Genomic DNA, 22567 nt, shown 5'->3' on the forward strand with positions numbered 1-22567 from the left:
CGTCAGGGGTCGGAGGACGGATCTAGCTTCGCCGCTCACGTACTCACTTGTGCTGTCCCCAGCGCTAGCGCGGCCGCTAGGGAGAAGGGGGCGGGAACGGCTCCGAGGCCCTCCTCCAGCCTCCCGCCGTCCACTCATCGACCGCCAGGAGGGCTGGTTCTGCCTCGACGTCGCTCTGTTGGAGCTCAGTTGGCGGCGCCTCCACTAAGCCCATCCTCAGGGTCTGCGAGGCCTGGGGTGGGCGGGGCCAAGGAAAAGATGAATTAGATTGGGCGGAGCAATACAGTCCGTCGGAGGGAAGACCCCGCCTCCTGTCGCCTACGGGCGAGTAGTAACTGAGGACCTGCTACAATGAACCGGGGGCGCCCCCCTGTGGCCTGTACATGTCCAAACGTGGCTATCTTTTCTCCAGGCAGGCCCAGACCCTAAATTCAGTTTAGGTGCTATCAGGAGGCACTCACCTCGACATATCCTGCGGCCAGGACCTTCTCCCTCATTCATTCATTCATTCGTTCGTTCGTTCGTTCGTTCACTCATTCCTTCATTCACCCGTGTATTTCATCCTTCTTTGAGTCAAAGACTCCAGTAACTGCTGGCGCTACAGCAATGGGTCAGACAGAGGTTTGTGTTCTCTTGGAGCTAGTTTAGTGGTGGAGGCAGGCATGAAGTCATCACAGCCGAGTTTAACAGGTATTATGAAGGAAGAATAGAGTTTACTAGAGCACATGTGAGGTGGCTATGTCTGGCCCTGAGGAAATGACATTCAAGCTGAAATATGAATGATGAGTAGTAGGTGAAGTAAGTATGTTTTGGGAGTGAGGGTGGTGGCTGTTTCAGGCAAAGCAAACATACTTTGTGTGAAGTCCCAAGGTAAGAGAAACTGATATTCATTGAGGGAATCAAAGAAGTTCAGAGCTTGAGTGCAGAGTCTGAGAGGGGCTGAAAGAAGGCTTAGAAGCAGGTGTAGAGGAACCAGAGGAATTTTTTCCAGACTCATAAGGCCTTCCTCAGAGCTAGGGCTTGAAGCAAAGGCATTACCCAATCAGATTAGCATGGCTGCTCTGGGAAGGAAGAGTGGGAGGAAACCAGGGTGGAAATCAGATCAGAGAGGAAGCTGTACACAGTGATTAGGTAGAAGAAGATGGTGGCTTGGGCTAGAGTGGTGGCTAGGGATAGAGAGAAGTGGGCAGGTCTAATATGTTTTCGGAGGTAGAGTTCAAGGGATTTGTGATTGAGTAGTTGGAAGATATGTGGTAGATGGAGACATCAAGGAGAACCGCAAGTTTCTGGTTTAGACAAATGGACTTCTACCCCATTTGCTCAACAAACATTACAAAGTGCAATAAACACTCTGAAACAATAGGTCTCATTTATCAAGCGGTAGATGTTATTATAGCCTCATTTTACAAACAAAACTGACATCTAGAAAGGCTTAGTGACTTGTCCCAAGTCACGGTGTTAATAAGTGGCAGGGATGGGATTTGAACCCAGGACTGTATAGCTCTTAGACTTACGCATTCTACTGCATCAGAGATCTAAGTGTCACCTAGGTACTTGTTAAAAACTCAGAATCCTGAGCCACCCATTCCACGTTGTATCTTGGAACTCAGAATCTCTGAGACATGGGCCCAGCATTTTGTTTTTTTGTTGTTGCTTTATAATATTTTTTTGTTTTATTGATTTCAGAGAGAGGAAGGGAGAGGGAGAGAGAGATAGAAACATCAATGATGAGAGAAGCATTCATTGGCTGCCTCCTGCGCACCCCCTGCTGGGGATCAAGCCCCCAACCCAGGCATGTGCCCTGACCAGGAATCAAACCTCGATCTCCTGGATCCTAGGTGAATGCTCAACTGCTGAGCCATGCTGGCGGGGCAGCATTCTGTGTTTTAAACAAGCGTTCTAGGTGATTCTGGTGGACACTAAAATCTGAGAATCAGGATCACCATGCAGCCTTTCATTGTCCTAACTGAAGAAATATCTTTCTATGGTTCCTCTGAGCCTTTCCCAGCTACCCTAAGATTTCTGGAGACAGAGAGTGAGAAATCAGATTCTAGGTGGCCTCAGAAGCAAGATGGTAACAATCATCTCACTGTGAAGTACCCTAGTTCCAATCCTGAAAGCTCCATTGGGGTAAATGGGGTCATAGATCCAATGCTCGAGGACCTTGCTCTGAGAAAGGTGAGTCCTCCTGGCCAGATAGAAGCATGTGGGTGGGGTATATGGCATTCAAGCAGGGGTGGAGGTGGGGTGTCATGAGACAGAAAGCCAGATTTCACACCCACCCCCCCAATACTTCTGCCTTCCAGATCTGTTCTCAAGCCCTAGAGATTTCCAGTAACCAAGGCCCTAGGCCACAGAAGGAATCTTACAGATCACCTTGTGCAACTCTCTTATTGTAGAACTGGAAAGCCTGAGGCCCAGAGAGTGGACTGCTGGCCCTACAGTCCCCTCTGCCCTGGGGTGCTGATTGGAGTTGGACGGGGTAACATTTCAGCAGGTGGCCTAGCAGCAACACCTCCCAGCTGAAGCCCTGATGGTTGTAAGGCGGATCTGTGAAGCCGACACTCCTGTTTGCGCAGCATCTGTGCCAGGCTAGGCCTCGCCTTGGACAAACACAGCCTGCCGGGCGGCAGGCACCCAGCTCCTTTGTTCTTGGGCCTGAAAACAGAGGCAGCAGGGCCAGCAGGTATCAGAAGGCCCATTCTGACCGGATGTTGGCACCATGGTTCCCACGGGAATGCTTCCTGATCAAGAGGCCGACAGGCTGAAGGGCATCTGGGTATTGGCTACAACAGCCTATGGCAGGAAGGTGACCACCTGGCAACATAGGGGACATGAGAGGGAGCAGGTGGAGGGATGGGGACTGAAAGCCAGACTAGATAAGGAGTGGAACACCTTCATCTCTTCAGGGCTAGGGGGGCAAAGGTGCTAAACTTCTTATCTTTCCAGGTTGAGGAGGTGCCAAGGAACCCAGGGAGCAAGCTTTGATTTGAAATGAAAGGAAAACATCTAGACTGAGGTCAAGGCACCTCTCTCTAAGTCCATTTGAGTCTTGGAGGAAGTTTAATGGAGAAGCAAGAGTTTGGGCTTTGGTATCAGAGAGACCAAACTCCAAATCTTGCTCAGCCATCTACCAGCTGTGGGACTTATGAAAAGAAGCTGAACCTTTCTGAATCCGAGGTGGGGTGATAATCTTACCTCCTTTATAGGGTTATTGTAATGCTCTGGCCACAGGGTCAGGAGTACTGCAGGTGTTCGATAAATGGTCCCTATGATAATGAATGTGCAGTCCCCAGAACCACCCTGGAAACACTGTCAGTTTAGGGACAACTAAAGGAATGTGCGTGAATTGACTTGGAGCTCAGTGCCCCTGTGGCTGTGCTCAACTTCAGATTCTCCTTTAAAAAGATAATAAATATGTGTCCCTGAATTTGTGGGTTGGGGATTGTTGCAAGAAAGACAAAAGTGGGAGGAGAGAGCTTTGGAGCAGTAAGTGATGGTGGGATTGATTTGATGCAAGCTTTGGGGTAAAGGCAAGGAGACTAGCAGGGAAGCCACAGGCCAAAGTTGATGATAACAGGGCTGGGGTTGTATGTAGCATGGTGGCCTGAGCAGTGGCACCTGTGATCATTTACTGGAAGGAAACAAAACACTTAGGGAGGAGCAATTTGGTTGAGGTAGGGGTTCTGGGGACTGAGGCTATTATTTTGAACTGGCTATTTGGGAGACATGTCACCCATCTGAATGAGTTCATTGAGCAGACAGCTGGCTTCACCACTGACATCTCCTCTGCTGACCCCCTCCTTGCCCTCTAAGCAGCCTCAATGCTGGTCTCCCCTCAGGGCCTTTGCGCTGGCTGTTCCCTCTGCCTGGACGCTCTTCTTCAAGCTCTTACAGAGGTGCCTCCTTTCAGAATGTAGGTCTCTGTGTAAAGGTCACCTCCCTGACCGTTTTTATCTCCCTCCTCCCCACACCATCACTGTCTATCCCATTGCACTACTTTATGGTCCTCATGCTCCTTAGCACTAGATGCGATTATGTTATTTAGTCATTTGTTTACATGTGTAGTGACTGTCTCCCCTTCTAGAATGTAAGCTTCCTAGGGGCGGGGGCTTCTCTCATTTACCACTGAATTCCCAGTGTAATACTAGCGTCCTGCACGAAGTAGCATCTCGGCAACGATTCTCTGAATGAATCAGTAGGTAGAGCAAACCTGTGGTGTTCATGCTGCTACTGCCTCTGCCCAAGCCTGCGGCAGTCTTTGCTCATCGGTTATGGACTCTTTCCTCAGCGTGACAGCCCTTGTCAATCTATCAGAGTTGGTACATGAAGTTTCACCGACCTGCCATCCCTCCAGTGGACAAAGGTCTCATGCCTGCTACCCGTTTGACCTAGTGTGAGTCTTTTAAAGCTCCTTGGGCCTCAGTTTTCTCATCTGGTGTCATCCAAAATGTAAGGGAGTCTTTCCACTCCTCTTTTATGGGCTGGGCCTCCAGTCTAGAGCAGGATGTCACGTGCAGACTTGTCAAATCCCCCCAGGCAGGGGGCTCAGTTCCTGTCTTTCTCTTGAATCACAACCTCTCCAGCACACTCCTCTCTCTCTCTCTCTCTGCTTCCCCTGTAGAAGTGACCTTTGGCACCTGGTCCAACAAAATCCTCATTTTCAGGTGAGGAAACTGAAGGAAAGTCACTGGAGCTAGAAATCCAACAAAGACTAGTTGTCCACACCCAGCACTTTAGCAGCAACCATTTCTCTCCCCTGGATCCCCCTTGGGGCCTGGGCACTTACATTAGTACCTTCTCTCCATGATGGGGAGGGAGGGGGTGGGGGTGCTGCAGCTTCCTTCTACTTGGGCACATTCCCAAGCCTCAGGAGGTGGGCAGCCTGGCTTCCCTCCAGGCCCTGGGCAGTTGGCAGAAAGAGGATGCCCTGTGGATTCCTGGCTTCTTTCCTCACTTCCGAGCCACCTATTCAAAGGAGGTGAGAAAGGTGCAAAGCTTCCACAGTTGCTTTCGGAAATTGCCTCAGGTTGTCTGGGCCAGCTTGAGGCTCTTAGCTGTTCCAAAGACAATTAATGCCCTGTTGGCCGTTTCTCCCCTTCTGATCCTACCTGGATCATCCCTTTCATTCTCTTGATGCTATTCTGCAGCCAATACCCCCTCTGACAAGAGCTCAGTTCTGGCTTCCCTTGAGGAAGGGTGGAGGAGGAGAGGGATGAGTATTGACTAAACCTCTCTGTGATCTTAGGTGGAGGTGCTTTAAACACCTCCCAGAGAGAGAGACGCTCAGCTCACCTTTGAGCCTGCCTATGCAGAGCTCTTGTTTGCAAACCATCTTTTCTGGTGGAGAAGCTGTGCTTCCTTTTCTAAGAGCTATTTGGGGAAACACTAATGTTTGCAGGAACAGAGAGCCAGCTCCCTGCTCAGGAGGACAGCGAGGACCCAGAGGGATCCAGAAGTGCTAATTAAAGACCAATGTCCTTAGACATTTGGGGAAAGTTAAAAAATGGAAACGACTGAGGTTTTCATGTTTAATTAGAAAGGAGGAAATATTAAGGACTAAGGGAAATTTTTAGGGAGACAGATTTTTAACTTGACACTCAACATTTTAGCCCATTTATTGTACAGTTACTGTTACTGTGGGGCACAGGCATAGACAGGCACCGACCTACCCCACCAAGGAGAACTCCAGGACAGGGGTCATGAAAGGCTTCCAAAGGAGGCAGACACTGAGCTGAGACCAGGCTGAGGCCTGGAGATGAAGAGGAATTGGCCAGGGTTGATGACAGACAGCAAAGGCTGAGCAACAGGGGTCCTCAGCCCTAGGCACACCATGGAATCACCTGGGGGAGTTTGAAAAATGAAGGATGCCCACCCCCAGAGATCCTGGTCTAGGACAGAGCCTGGGCACTGATGTGTTTTCAAAGCTGGGTCTAAAGTTGGGGGCCAGTAGGGAGAACCACTAGATTATAACCACTGTGCTGGGGGGACAATTTAGGAGTCCCTGGCAAGGTCGGCAGGGCCAAGTTAAGGAGTTTGGAGTCCAGCCTGAGGGAAATAGGAAGTCTCATTTGGGTTTTAAGTTTTCAAGCAGGGAAGTCAGTCACATTTGCTTTTTAAAACAATGCCTTTTAATCTCATACTTCCCCTCCTTCCTTCCCACCCCCACCTGATGTGGAAGTTTCCCTACTCAAGACCACCAGGATCAATGGGCCCTGTTCTTTCCTCTGCAGACCTAGAGGCTTTTGCCAGGCCTGGCTGCAGGTCTCAGGTGGGGAAGGTTCACTGGGATGCCCTGCCCCCCCCCCTTCTCACTGTCCCTGCTCCCAGCGTCTGCCCAGGTACTAACTCTGGCCAATTTCATCCTGGGCTTCTTTCCCAGCCCAGCCAGACATGGCACCTGATCTGCCCCAGTGTTCCAGCAGGCACAGTACAAGGGAGGCATTTTCTTCTCTCTGATTTCTGAAGCTACCACTCTGGGGTTAGACCTAACTGCTCTTTCCTTCTCAGAATGCATTTTATTAGGCCTGTCTGGGCCCCTACTGCTATCCACAGAGTCCTCGCTGCACCTCCTGCTCCCAGGGGGAAGGAGAATAGCACAATGAAAGAAGAAAGGGCTTCAGAGCCAGGCCGACCTGGGTTAGAAACCTGACCCCACCTCTCACTTGTTTTGTGACCTTCAGCAATTCACTTCATCTGAGTCTCCTCTTCCTCATTTGTAAAATAACAACACCAACCTCAGTGGACAGTTGTCAGGATTAAATGAAGGAAATATGTAAAAGTCTGAATGGAGTACGCAGCACACAATAGGTCTTCAATAAATAGTAATGCCATTTACTACTATAACTTAATGTTAATTATTATTACTAGTGCTGGGTTCACTGCTAAATTACATAATTTCTTTGAGCTTTAGTGTTCTCTTTTGTAGAATAAGGAGCCCGGCTGGTAGAGTTGCTGTGAATACAGCATGTGGGCAGTTTGAGAGACTTTTTTATTGGATCTGAAGGCTACTCATGGGCCAAGAAAATGCAGAATACCAAACAGGCCCTTCAGACCTTCTGACTTCGGCTCATTGTGGACGTTTACACCACTGTCAGCTGGTAGATTGACAGGGGCCTTTCAAAATGCATCAGGACGAAGCCCAGGAGTTGTCCTAGCATCACCATTGTCCTGGCACACAGTTTACATGCACAAGAGCAAAAGCCCAAGGCTTGCATTGTATTTAAACTCTCTAAGACAGATCCTCCCAGGGACAAATCTTCATCAACGGTCATGACTCTAGCACAGAAGCCAGCTCTGATTTGTGCATTTTCTCTTTCCTTCTTTCCTTCATTCACTGAGCAGGAATTAAGTGAGGTGAAAGGTCTAGTAGATGGAATTTGACCAGAGAGCCCAGAAATGGCCAAATCTTGCCCTCCAGCCATCCCTCTCCCCATAAAGTTCCCAAGGCTGTGAAGATAAAAATAAATGTGAAACCAAAGTGCCAGTTTATTATTAGCTGGGGGAGGGCATGATTTCCCCAAGGCAGGCCTCTCTGTTTGGTTGCAATTACCTTTTAACTGGTCCCTGACCTCTTAAACACTATATTATTCTGTTAAATTACCATTAGTGAGTGAGGTGCCCCTGCCAGCTGTCCACCCCTAGTTTAGAGATGAAGAGTATGGGCTCTGCATCACACAGGTTGGGTTTAAGTCCTGGTCACACACTGTCAGTGTGACTTGAGCAAGCCATGTAACCTCTCTAAGCCTCAGTTTCCTTACCTGGAGAATGGAGATAACACCTGGGTAACAGAAAATGGAGGTAAAACATCACAGCTGCTGTTTCTATCACCCCCAATATACTTACCTCCTTTCCACCCTTCCTTTGGGTGACCTGCCTCTCCTCAACTGCACCTGGCGGGGTTGCCAATCACAGAACCTGCTCCCAATCACAGGGGTGGCCATTGGCCCAGGTCAAGCCAGTCATAGCCTTCTCCTGGGAGAAGGCACAGGGACTGAAGGTAACTGGTGCTGAACCCTCTAAACAGGGGCCATACACAGCCATGGTCAGCCCCAGTTCTGTCCCAGTCCATCCCAGAGCCTGGCTGTCTGTCTTTTCCTTCTCTCTCTCTCCCCCCGCCCCCCCCCCCTTAAGTTAAGGCCTGTTTCTGACCCTAAATCCTAAAATTCACATCATAGCCTTATCATCAGGATGAAATGGGGCCATCAGTTCTAAGAATGTTAGCTATTGGGGTGATGGCTTCCCACACTAGTCATCCTGGAACCAAAGCCTGCTGGAAAGTGAGGCTCAGTGGAGGCCATTCAGTGGACCGTGGGGGTCCGGTAGATGGTGAGCCGAGGGCAGGGATTGCATCTGGTTTGCTGCTGACTGGTGACCACGTCTCCCTCTTGGCCTGCACAGTGTCTGGCACTTAATAGGTCCTCAGTAACCATCTCCTTACTATTGATGATGTTCAGAGTCACAGATATAACCGCTGCTGTTCTTGTGGAGAGGATGGCCCTTTAAAACCTCACCAGGCCCCACCTCCTTGGCCTGTGGTTACTAGAGGTCCCAGAGTCATCCCTCCAGCAGGACCAGTCCTGGTCTCCAGCTCTGAAATCTGCCTTCCTGGGAATTCCTCAAGCTTCAGTGCTATTGCTCTGCTGTGTTATTCTTGTCTCTCCAGGATCGCCTTAATCCCCCATTGTGGGAAGCTGCCTCTTTCCCAGCCCAATCATATGGTTCTAACGGACCCTCCAGTCAGGGGGCCCCATGCTATGGCCCCAGGGATGACGAAGGACCCCTGCCTTTACTCCCAGGGCTGCCCTGCCGTGACTTGGGGCTTCCTGGTGGCCATCCTCCCCAAACATGGGAACAGCCTAGCTGCATAATAGAAAATGAGGCAGAGAAGAAAGTCAAGAGGCAAAAAGAGACTTGACATATTATTTGGGTTCCTCTATCCAGTCTGCTTCTGGGACTAACTCCTTCTAGGTGATGGGTCGACTCATTTCTTCATTTCACAAACTTTTATTGAGCTCCTAGTGCATGAAATAAGCAAGACACTGTCCTTGTCTTTGAGGGAGCAATTGTGCTGTGACAGGCATGTGTGTGTGTATACACACGCACAGCGAATAATAAAGGAAACACAAAAGTAAGAGGTCACTGTTATCTGGGCCAGGGTGGGTGGCAGTTCAACAAAGACTGCATGGAGGTGGCGACCCCCGGGGGGGTCTTGAAACGCCACTGGTAGGAGTGATCCTCAATGGGTCTACTCTTTGAAATAAAGGGCTAAGCTGCCAAGTTAGAAATCCTTTGTGGACTTACTTCTGAGGATAAGGCTTTGTTACATGAGCACGCTGAGCTGGAGGCCTTCACTCGAGAGGTGGCACAATGCTAGAAGGGAACCACTGAGCTGCCTCCCACCACACATCTCCCATTGTGTCCTGCCATTTCCTCCGGAAGTTTTCATGTTGGAAGGCCGCCCTGACCTACCTCTTCAGGTTGATCAAATGGCCCAATTATCTATGTAGGATCCCAGATTGTCTTGAACTGAATAGATGGGAGTTGGGGAGGGCTGCTGTCTAGAAAAGAAAGTGCCAGAGAGAGTCCAGCCATCCACAAGCTGTTAACTGGAGCCAGCTACCCACAAAGGATCCCTTTGTTATTCCAGGAGGTGTTGTCACAAGAGCTTGGCCACAACTCACGAAGCACATCCAGGAACTGTTTTCATGAAAGGGCTGGCAGGGAGCACTGTCTGGTGGCCTGGAACGGATTCTGATCTTGAGGAGACCTGCCAGGCTTCCCGGCACCACCTGCCCCTGGAGCTGGCTATCCTAGGGGCAGTGACCAAGAAGTATGGCCAGAACTCCACAGTGAGAACACCAGGGAAAGGGCTTCTGAGCCTGTGGTCAGCTCCCTCTCTGAAAGGTTCCAAGGGCTCCTACTTCCATCCTAAATCTTGTCTTTGTAGCAACAATTGTAGCTCTTCCCCTATGATTTGCTCTCTGGCCTTCAATCATATCCACATTAACCACAGCAGAATATTAGAAATCTAAGTGCTCTGGGTAGGAAGTTGACCTGAATTGCCACTTTATATTTAGCCTGGCTGTATAATTTATCTTTCAAACCTGAACTCTTTGAAGAGTCCAAGGAGGTGCTATTAGAAATTTTTCAGGGACAACTGGCAGGAACTGGGACCACCTCAGCCAAACCTAGTAGTTTGGGCTCCCTATTTATTCCCTCAAACAAAAGGTCAAGGCAAAGAGATAACGCCTTGAAACAGATTGTTGGTGGAGATCGCCAACCAACCAGTCCAATTCCTAGTGTGCTTAGTGTCTCTCACTCCATGTTTCATAGCAGGATGTTCTGAATGAACAATAGCACAGCTTGCCTTAGATACCTCCGTCCAGACTTCACTGAGGACTTCATAGCCAAGAACATAGTCTTGATGCATTCCCTGTGTAACTATTCTTCCATTGTTGTTGTGTGGTTTTTTGTTGTGTGGTTTTTTTGTTGCTGTTGTTTTACCACAAAAGGCCATTAAGCACAGAATAAGAAGGTAGGCTGGTACATGTGAGATCTGGCAATACTGAGTGTGGGTGAGGGCATAAAGCAACAGAAACTCTGGCACACTGCTGACGCGAGGGGAAACTGCACAACGAATTTACAGAGCACAGTGCCCTCAGCCCAGGAATTCCACTTCGGGGTGTACACCCTCGTGAAACTCTTCTGTGTGTGCAAAAGGATACCTGAACAAAAATGTTTGCAGCAACACTGTCTAAAATGTTGCTACAGTTTAGGTCCATCCAGAGAGCCGTGGATTTTAACAAGTGATGATAAAAACAAACAATCCCATTAAAAAAATGGGCAGAGGATCAGAATAGACATTTTTCCAAAGACACACAGATGGCCAACAGGTCCATGAAAAAACACTCAACATCACGAACCCATCAGGGAGATGCAAATCAAAACCGCAATGAGTTATCACCTCGCACCTGTTAGAATGGCCACCATCAAAAAGACAAGCGATAACAGGTGTTGGTGAGATGTGGCGAAAAAGGAACCCTTGTGCACTGTGGGTGGGAATGTAAATTGGTGCAGCCACTGTGGAAAACAATATGGATGTTCCTCGAAAAAGTAAAAATAGAGATGTCATATGACCCAGCAATTCCACTGCTGGGTATTCCTCTGAAGGAAGCTTAATCACTATCTCAAAACGATATCTACACCCCCATATTCACAGCAGCATTTTTTACAATGGCCAAGACATGGAGATAACCTAAATGTCCATCAACAGACGAATGAGTAAAGAAAATGTGGTATATATACAATTGAATATTATTCAGCCATAAAAAAGGCAATCTTGCCATTTGTAACAACATGGATGGACCTTGAAGGCATTATGCTAAGTGAAATAAGTCAGACAAAGACAAATACCATATGACCTAACTTACAAGTGACATCTAAAGAAAAAAAGCCCTGAACTCATAGATCCAGAGAAAAAATTGGTTGTTATCAGAGGCAGGGGGTGGGAGGGTGAGTGAAATGGGTGAAGGTGATCAAAAGGTACAAATTTCTAGTTATAAGATAAATAATTCTAAGGGTGTAATGTACAGTATGATGACTCTAGCTAGCGATGCTATATAATATATCTGAAAGTTGCTAAGAGAGTAGGTTTTAAAAGTTCTCATCACAAGAAGAAAATTGTAACTATACATGGTGATTCATGTTAAGTAAACTCTAATCATTTCACAATGTGTATATATATCAAAGCATTATGTTGTACATATAAAACTGATACCATATGATATGCCAATTATACCTCAATAAAAACAAAAGTGATAATACATAAATTGGAGATATATGTGTCAACATGGATAAATGTCAGAAACAATGTTGAGAGACAAGGCTGCAGGAGGATTTCTTTTCTCTGTCTCTAAGAGTCTCTAAATGTGGACTCAGGTACTATGCACTGTTTGTAAATCCCTGCATATATGGTAAAGGTATATAAACATGCATGAAAATGATAAGCACCAATTTCAGTACAGTGGTTGGAGGGGAGAGAGGTAAGGAGATCAGGAGGGTAATTCAGAAACTTCAACTGTGTATTTTATTTTTTAAGCTGGATGATAGGTAAGCAAAAGTCATTCTAGACTTTTGACTGAAACAGGGCTGCTTTCCAATTCCAGTCCAGTACCTAACTTTAGTTCCCTTAAACACAATACTCAACCTTTCTCTCTACCAATTTCTTTCCCTGTAATGGGAGTACTAAAGTACTCACCACATAGGGTGGCTGTGAAAATCCTTTCATAACGTTTTGTAAGGATTTACTGTGTTCCCTACATCTTGCCTCCTGCAATAACCCTGGCAGCAGATGCTCCAGAAATGGAAACTGGACTGAGTGGGTACCCATGCCTGCACCCTTGGCCTGGGGTACAGCTGGGCCTGTAGAATGTGACTATTTGCAAAGACACCCTGCCCCTGCCCTGGTGTTCTCTGGCCAGGTACACTGTTCAACAAATCTCTCCTTGTCTCCCTCCCCGCTTCCTGTTCTTCTGCTCATTCACAGGACTAGAGAGGTAGATGGCACAGTCACTCAGCTGTCAAATGACAAAACTTGGATTTGAATTCAGGTATCTCAAAGACAAAGCTCTTCCCAACTAAGCCAGGGGTCCTCCTGGGGATCTTTCAAAACCACCAAAGTCTTGGCCCCTCCCTGGGACTCTTCTGACACCACCACGACCACATGGCTCCCTGGGTCCAGTTCATGTGCACTCCACCCCTCACACCCCACTAGTCCAAGTGTCCTTGTGGTGCTGGCCAGCCCAGTTCCCTCTCGTCCAAGAACTTCTTGCCCGCAGAGTTTGCACCTTTCATCTCTATGTCCCCAACATGCGGCACAGTGTCTGGATTGCTTTTGGAAGAGCGCTCAGTACTCTCTCTGCAAGACAGAAGAGCTGAGCCGGAGAAGAAGACCGTTCAGGGAGGCAGACAGACTTGGCCTTCCCAACACTGGAAGTGTCGACAGAAACGGCTGTCCACCAGGCTCTGAGCTCCTCACTGGAAAAAGTGTTCCCGAAGAAGCAGAGGCTGGCACTTTCTGAAGAGTTTCTGCATTTGTTCAGATTCTGTGTTTATCTCTCCACCGCCAATAAAGTAGGAGTTTCCTCCTCACATTTCTTATTCCTGTAGGCACAGAATTCTGGTGCAGGGAGATCACCTCCTCCAGTCTCCAGCAACCTCTCGGCAGCAGCTCTGCACTCTCCATGGAGGACCTTACCCCTCATTGAGAGGACAGCCTGGATGGCTTTGATTATTAGAAAATTCTCTCTTCCTTGGGAGGGAAACTTCATGCTCCAAAACTCCTATCATTTGGTCCTGGTTCCACCCTTTGGAGTGGCATCAATCCTTCGTTCCAAACACAGGGGCTTGTAGGACACAGGAATTGAGTTTGGATTTTATTTCAAGTGAAATGAGGAACAAATAAAGCATTATTAAACTGGGAGTGGCAATGTTATCTGCTTTATTATTTTAAAAGAACATTTTACTACTGTGTGTGGTCTGGATTATAGGAGGGTAAGAGTAGAACCCAGAGAATGGACTGAGAGGCTATTGGGACAATTCAAACAGGAGATGCTGGTGGCTTAGGCAATGGTCTGGCAGTGAGGATGGATCTGAGATGTGTTTTGGATCAAGAACTTGCTGGATCCAAGACTCACTGATGGATTAGATGTGGGTGTGTGAGTATGTGCCTGATCTGAGGATCTTGACCTTTATGTGTCATCTTGTTTTAGCTACCCTTGTTTTCATTAACAGGATCAAGACATGTGTTGAGTCATTTCTGCCTGAGAAGAAAAGAAGAGGGGGATGCAGAAGAAAATGAGAGGTCTGACTGTTTCCTGCCACCCGGTCTCCTGGGCCATGCAGGCTCAGACCTGGTCTCCTGAAATCAGCCCCCTCCCAAGCCTGACCTCAGCCTTACCCCCACACAGCCTCAGCTCCTACTGAGCTGTACTGTCTGTGAGGCAGAGGAATGACCAACAGCAACAGAGGCCAAGCCTGGCTGGATTCCCAGGACAAACTTTTGAGCTTTTGGACTCAAAGACAAGCATAACTGCAAATACTGAGAAGTTCAAGGAATATCCACTAGAGGACACTGCAGCACTGCCCAGAAAACATCCCAGCACTGCTTTTTTCCATTCAATTAACAAAGAAGTACTATTGCACTGAGCACCCATTTAGCCAAAAGTCCTGGATAAGATGTCAAGATACAAAGACCATGGCACAGGTGCTGCCCACAGTTGAGCTGGGGGAGCTGAGAGGAGCTCAAAGCCCTGGGAGGTGGGTGAGGAAGCCATACCCAGATAGGATCGGTCCATGGCTTTTAACTGCTTCTAGGGACTTAACTATATAGGACACACCTACATGCAACAGATGACACACATACATACAAACAGCACACACACACATGTGCATAAGCCACATACAACCTGCAGTCCTTGCTTGGCTCTGAGTGCCTGTGCGGAGGTGGCTGCGGGCAGATGCCGGGCCACAGAGGAGGTGGCTAGAGGCTCCAAGGAGAGTGGAACAGAGCAGTGGTGAGTTTACAGCTTGAAAGAACAACCCCAGAGCCCCCAGACAATCCACACATCATTAGAGTCACTGTAAAAGAACCTATTAAAATGCACACATGCTAACCACATGTGACCCAAGGGTTACATGAACTCATCAACACCCACTAACACATTAGCACGATTTACTGGGTGCTGGGGCTGGCATGAGGAATCTTTTGTCAGAGGGCCACAGGGAAGAAGAATGATAGCCAGCCTGTTAGGAGAGTTGACTTTGTGCAGACACCCCTCCAGGGGCTTGTGAGCTTTCTCTCTCTCAATGCTCATAGCATCACTGGGCTTTGGGCTACGACATTACCCCAATTTCTGGAGGGGATGCCAATGCTCAGAGAAGTGAGGTAGCTTGCCCAGGATCACATAGCTAGGTAGGTAGAGGGGCTGGAATTCTAATCTTGCCCTAAAGGAACTCACAGTTAGTTGGGAGATATGTATATAAAAGGATCCAACAAGACAATTCAGCAAAGAACAGCTTCATTTCTTTCTCTGTCTTTCTCTCTTTCTAAGAGCTTAACATGTTTAGTTTGCAGAACTTCATCTGAGAAGGAAGGGGAAGCCCTCACCCCAATGTCTTCAAGTGACCCTGTGTTACCTGAGATGCAAGCAGCTCTGTCACCTGAGCCATGTAACCCAGTGGACATGGAGCTGAAGGTTTCAGTGATGGGAAAGTTGCCTTGTAGAGTTGGTGGCAAGCTCCGAAGGGAGACTCACAGCGAGACCCCTGGGGTTCTCCACCAAGGCCATGCCATCTGCAGCAGAGAACTATGCATCAACTAACAAATCGGAACAAACTTTCACAGCGGGGCAGAGTGACCATGCAGCCAGAACTGCCCACTGGGAGCCGGGTCTGGTGAGACTACCAAGCTGTAAGGTCCAGCAGGCCCGGCATCAATCCACTGTAACAGAATCATCAATGCAGCATTTGAGCCAGCCAGTTCTTCACTGTGCTTGGGTGTCCTCGCATCATTTGTGCTTTGTGTGTGTAACTACAGTGTGCGTGGACAAGCCTGCACTTGCATGTCTTTCCTTCCTAAGGAGCCCATGAGCTTCTCTAGGAAGTCAGCCTGTGTGACTCCTGTGGGCCTCCCAGTGCCCCAGCCAGTGCCGACTCAAGACCTCATGTCCCAACGGCCTTGGCTGTGCTGCATGGGCTTGGACTCAGGTAGCAGGAACCAAGGCTCCTTTCCACATAGTCCCCACCCCACTGTACTCTCATCCTGTTCGCCCTGGAATCTCCTCCCCTGCCCTAGAGGGGGCTGCCACAATCCAGGTGGGGACACCAGAGGCCATAGGGCCTGAATGTAGGAGGTATCCTCAACCCAAGCTCTCATCCAGTGTCCCGTTATCGTCAGCTCCACTCAGTGCCCACAGGGGCACCAGAAAGAACCCATTGCTCTTTATCCCTAGAACCCGCCTCTCCCATCAGACCCCCGTGAGGGACAGCTCAGCCTTCTGTGGTACCTCAGACTGTAGGACAGTCGTCGGGGGAACAGACAACCTCTGTGACACACCTGTGTTCCAAGGGAGGGGAGCCCTGGGATACATTCCATCTGGGAAGGAATTTCGAGTTTAACAGATGGAGTCTGATGGTAGCCTGCCTCTATCTTCCGAAAAGTTTAATAAGATTACACAAGGTTGTGGCTTGAGTGACAGGGAAGGACTGAGACAGGCAAGGAAGGCTGGGCTTGGAAGAAGCTGGGAAGAAGCTGTGCAGGAAGGCGAAGGGAACAAAGAAAGGCGGAAGGAATCCCCAGGCACCCAGTAGGAGGGCTTTGCAACAGAATGAGCAAGTGACAGGGAGTGAAAACTCTACGGTAGACTCCCTGGTGGGTCAACCTTTCTTGAAAGGTCATCAGCCAATCAATCAGTATCAGTAGCCCATCCCTCCCACTCTGAGTTCAAGAAAGCTTGGATTGTTACCATACTAGTTAACTTTTTATCTAATTCCCTTTTTTTTTTAACCTGAGAAACTAAGAGAATTTTAGGATTTGGGAATTCTGAGTGCAATCCCCACTCCACCCTGACCTGACAAATGAAGAATCTAAAAAGATATAAACAGTGCTAATGAGGTTCCATGAGCTATTTTAGTGGGGGTGGTTTTCTGCTTTTAAAAGAAAAGCATCAGTCTCTCACCTCTGTAAGCTTCAGTTTCCTCATTTGTACAACATGGATATTAACGATATACGCCCCATAGGTTTGCTGCAAGGACTGCATGAGACAAAGAATGCAAAGTGCTGAGCAAGGTGTTTGTGTACACTAAGACTCGGTATATGTTAACTATTATTTTGTAACAGCCAAATCACTTCCACAGCTGAGGTCCAGTTTGTCAGTTAGTTTGGTCCCTTTCTGCATCTTGACTGTAACAGCTGCTAATCGTTCACGAGCTAGATTTTCACTTACTGCAGCATTTCTCATGGACTCTCTTTGAAAGCAAGCTCCTCTAGCAAGTAAAAAAATATGACTCAATTTCTAAAGTGTCTATTTTTGTCCTGACGTTTTTAGAACTATCTTTCTCCATCAGCCAAAGAATTGGACTGGCTAGGCTATGAGATCTTTTCCAATGAAAAATTCATAACTCTGTTGTGTCAAGTGAGAAACTATCTGTCTACTCAAGTGTCTTCAGGGCCAAATATCAACCAAAAGCAGATTAATATTCTGTGGAGAATAATTTGCAAACTGAGAGAGCTGAACCAAAACATTTAACGTCCCATGATGAATGTCTTGTCAATAATGAGGTCATTTGTATGCAGTACATAATTCAGAAAGGAAGCAGAGTCTTGTCTGCCTAATTTAGCAAACTTTAAAAAATAAAAAAGAAAGAATCCTAAGGAATCAATCCATAATACAGGGAGGAGGGGACTTTAAGATGTCCAGTAATGCACTATCTGCAAAGCCCTAATCTATATATAATCTAAATCTCTAACAATATAGAGATGATTAAGTAAAATTTGGCTCATCTAAATTTTTAATACAATCTTTAAAAGAATGCACCATAAAGTAATGGTTATGGCCACCTGCTCTGGCCTCAGGCTGCCTGAGTTCAAATCCAAGCTTCACCTCTTATGAGCTGCATGACTTGGACAACTTACTCAATTTCTTTATACCTCTGTGTCCTCACTTGTAAAATAGGGATTAAATTAGTATGTACCTCAAAGAGTTGTTGAAGGCTGTAAAGCTCTTAGAACAGTTGCTCATGAATAGTGTATATTTAACACACACTGACTAATATGGTGTAACAGAGGCTGCTAACTTAATATCAAATCTTTTTCGTCTTCTTCTAGGGCTCCTGGCTAGACTACAACTACCAGCTTCCCTTTCAGTCAGGTGTGGCTATTTGACTAAATTCAAGCCAACAGAGTGAGAGCAGAAGTCATGCACCTGCCAGGCTTGGCCATTGAAACCTCTCATGCACAGCTTTTAAGCTTTAATCCTGCTGCTGGCTTGATGCAGACAAATGCAATGACTTTGGAAGCATGCTATGGAAATGGTGGAGGCCAAGATAGATTCTTTTTTTATAATATGTTTTTTATTTTAGAGAGAGAGGAAGAGAGAGGGAGAGAGGGACAGAAACATTGATCAGTTGCACACCTCAACCGGGGACTGAACCCCACAACCCAGGTATGTGCCCTGACTGGGAATCAAACCAGTGACCCCTCAGTTCATGGGATGACACTCAACCAACTGAGCCACATGGGCCAGGGCTCAAGATAGATTCTTAAATCACCACTTGGAGAACTGCCTAAGATCACGAGCATCTATTTTGGGCTTCAGATAAATGAGAAACATTTTTATGTTAAGACAGTGGGATTTTTAGATTCATCAATTACAGCAGCAAACGTTATTGTGCAAAGGAGTTTTTTATGTTATGTGAAAAAGTATAGGATACATAAAAGATATGCCAGAGACTGAGATGTTCCCCCAATATTTGTTCTTCCTGTGTTTTTTTTTTTTGAGGGAAACTTATATACAGTGAAATGCAAAGATCTCAAGTGTGTAGCACAAAAGGTTTTGATGAATTTTTAGTCCTATGTAAACAACACACTAATTAAAATGTAGATTATATCCATCACTCCAGAAAGTTCCCTTGTGCCCAGCCCCCATGGGCGATGATGCAGTTTCTAGCATCATAAATTAGTTTGCCCCTTCTTGAACACCATATGAATGGAATCATACATTATATACTCATTCGTGTCTGGTTTCTCTCACTCAACATATGTTTTTGAGATTCGTGCATGTTGCTGCATATATCAGTAGTTCGTTCTTTCTTAATCGTTTAATAGTATTCTATTGTACAAATATATCACAGTTTACTTATTCATTCCCTAACGATGGACATTTGAGTTCTTTCTAGTTTTTACTATTGTGAATAAAGCTGCTACAAACATGCAAGGATTCTTGTAGATTTTTTGTTTCATTTCTCTTGGGTAAATACCTAAAAGAGGAATTGCTGTGTGTGTAATAAGTTACTAAGGCTTAAACCATGGTAAATCTAATACTATGTTATAGATCTGTAGGTCAGAAGTCTGACACAGGTCTGAAGGCACTAAAATCAAGGTGTCCTCAGAACTGCCTTCCTTTCTGGACATTCTAGGGGTGTTTTAGTCAGCTTAGGCCATAACAAAATACCACAGACTGGGTGGCTTAAACAACAGAAATTTATTTTCTCACGGTTTTGGAGACTGGAAATCTGAGATCAGAGTGTCAGCACAGTCAGGCTCTGGTGAGGGCTTTTTTCCTGTCTTGCAGATAGCTACCTTCTTGCTGTGTGCTCACGGTGAGGGCCAGGTGAGGGTGGGGGAGGGCGCTCTTGTGTCTCTTCTTTCAAAGGCAAGAATTCCATCATGAGGGCCCCACTCTTACAACCTCATCTAACCCTATCTCCCAAAGGCCCCACTCTCCAAATACCATCACATTGGGGGTTAGGGCTTCACCGTATGAATTGTGGGGAGACAGTTCAGTCCATAGCAAGGGTGAACTGATTTCCGTGCTTTTTGCAGCTTCTAGAAGCTGCCCACGTTTCTCAGCTCATGGCCCCTTCCTCCATCTTCAAGCTGACAACAGTGGATCAGTCCTTCTCACACTGTGTCACTCTGACCTCCTCCGCCCCTTCTTCCACTTTTAAGGACCTTGGTAATTACATTGAGCTCAACTGAATAATCTGGAATAATTTTTCAATTGAAAAGTCCTTAATTGAGTCACATCCGAAGAGTCACTTTTGCCACATAATGTAATATAGTCATAGGTTCCAGGGATTAGGGTGTGGACATCTTTAGGGGGGATATTGTTCTGCCTATTACCTTGAGTCATAAGATAGGCATATGTTTGTCTTTATGTAAGAAACTACAAAACAATTTTTCTAAATGGTGGCACCATTTTACATAGCCACCAGCAATATCTGAAAGTCCAGTTACTCCACATCCCTACCAACATTTAGAATTTTTAGTTTTTTAATCTTAGGCATTCTAATGGGTATGAAGCAGTATCATATTGTGGTTTGGTTTTAATTTGCATTTGCCTGATGACTAAAAATATTGACTTATCTTCTCCTCTGCCTAGTGACCAGAGAATCTTGTTTTCTAAAGTTTCTCTTCAAATCTTTTGCTTGTTTTTCATTGGGCTGCCCTTTTATTATTGATTTACAAGAGTTCTTTATCTATTTTGGACACAACTTATTTGTCATAGATGTATATCGCACATATGTTCTCCATTCTGGGTGTTGGCTTTTCATTTTTTAATAGTGCTTTTCAATGAGTAGATTTTTTTTTATTTTGGTAAGTCCAGTTATTTTTTTTATAGTTTGTACTTTTTGTGCCCTGTGTAAGAAATCTTTGTCTCTCTCAACATCACTGTGGCAGCTTGTAATTTCCAAATATAGCTGCAACAATATTTGCTATCCATGTGCTCTTCTACAGCATGATCTTGCCACTCCTTCCATTTTCCTTAAATGTTTGATGGAATTTGCTGATGAGACCATCTGGGCCTGAAGTTTCCTTTGTGGGAAGTTTTTTAAAAAATTTTTATTAGAAATTCAATTTATTTAAAGAGTACAGGGATATTTAGATTTTCTCTTTCTTCTTCAGTCAGTTTAGGTAAGTTGTGGTTTTAAAGGAATTTGTTCATTTTACTTAAATTATTGAATTTATTGGCATAAGTTTATTCCTAATAGCTCTTTTTAATTTTTTCAAGGTCTGAGAATCCCTATCAACTTCCATTTTTGGTTTCTGATATTGGTAATTCATGGGGTTTCCCTCTCTCTCTCTCTCTCTCTCTCTCTCGGCCAATCTCATGAAAGGTTTATCAATTTTATTAATCTTTGCACAGAACCAACTTTCAGCTTTGTTCATTTTCTTTATGGTTGGACTATTGTCTTTCTTATTGATCTTTGGCCTTATCTTTATAATTTCCTTCATCTACTTACATTGAGTTCAATTTACTCACATATTTCTTGTTTCTGAAGCTAGAAACTCAAATCATTGATTTTAAACCCTTGTTGCTTTTCTGATGTAAGCATTTAAACCAATAAACTTCCCTCTAAGTGCTGCTTAGGTATAGCTCACAAATTTTGCCATTTTGTATTTTCATTATCATTTAATTTAAATATTTTAAAATTTCTCTTGTGATTTCTTCTTTGGCCCATAATTGATTTAGAATTGCCTTATTTAATTTTCAAATATGTGGGGATTTTGCCACCTATCTTATTGTTATTGGTCTACAACTTAATTTTGTTGTAGTTAGAGAACATACTCTAAGATTTCAGTCTTCTGTAATGCACTGAGATATTTACATTATGCCCCAGCATATGGTCTGTCCTGTTGAATATTCTGTGCACACTTGAAAAGAATGTGTAGTTGTTGGGTGTGGTGTTCTCTAAATGGGTTTCTATCTAGTTTAACTCTTTTGATGCTGCAGTTTTACAGGCAATGAATTCTCTCAGCTATCATTTATTTTAAAACGACTTTAGTTTATCCTCATTTTTTAGGGTATATTGGCAGAATATAAAATTATGGATTGTCAGCTTTTATTTCCAGCCATTTAAAGATGTTATTCCACTATCTTCTGGCCTCCTTCATTTTTTCATGAGGAGTCAGTTCTCATTCATTTTATTACTCTCTGGTATATATGGTGTCTTTTATCTGGCTGCTTTTAAGATTTTCTCTTTATATTTGGTTTTCAGCAGTTAGACTATGATAGACCTGGGTATTTTAACTCTTACGCTCCTTCTCTTGCTAATTCTCTCGGATGGCATTTGGGAGATGGAGCTGCTATGGTCTAATGGTGAAGTGAAGAAGGGGCCTAAGTTCCTGAGCTCAGGTCCTTGTTGTGGCCCATAGCTCCTCTGATGTCTGCAGCCATGTTTCTTGTTGGCCTGGTCACCAGACATACATCTTGCCAACTTTTGTTGCTTACATTGGTGGTTAAGGAACTCAAGGTCTTGCCCGGCCAGACGTGGCTCAGCGGCTGAGCATCAACCTAGTACCCAGGCGATCGGGGTTCGATTCCCAGTCAGGGCACATGCCCAGGTTGGGGGCTTGATCCCTAGTCAGGAGCCTGCAGGAGGCAGCCGATCAATGACTCTCTCATCATTGATGTTTCTCTCTCCCTCTCCCTCTCCTTTCCTCTCTCTGAAATCAATAAATAGATATTTTAAAAAATTAAAAAGAAAGAAACTCAAGGTCTTTCTTAGCTTCTTTGGTGTCAGGGGTCCTTTTAATAAACTCTTCTCCACTTCAGTCCTGCTGGTGTTCTGAACCCCCTAGAGGCCTGGCTGCAACTCCCATTTGGCTTTTCCTTAATAGCTTTTCCTTAATAGCTCCTGTGTCACTCCCATCCTGAGTGACCACCCAGTCTTCACCTACAAGGTCAGTTCTTCCTTCCCAAGGGTATCCAGGGAATTTTGGACACCTTTCATGCCAATGAACGCCAGGAAAGATTCTGGGTAGCTAAATGCTGGCCTTTTCTCT

Source organism: Miniopterus natalensis, chromosome 6, assembly GCF_054644295.1.
Source record: "Miniopterus natalensis isolate mMinNat1 chromosome 6, mMinNat1.hap1, whole genome shotgun sequence".
Lineage (NCBI taxonomy): Eukaryota > Metazoa > Chordata > Mammalia > Chiroptera > Miniopteridae > Miniopterus > Miniopterus natalensis.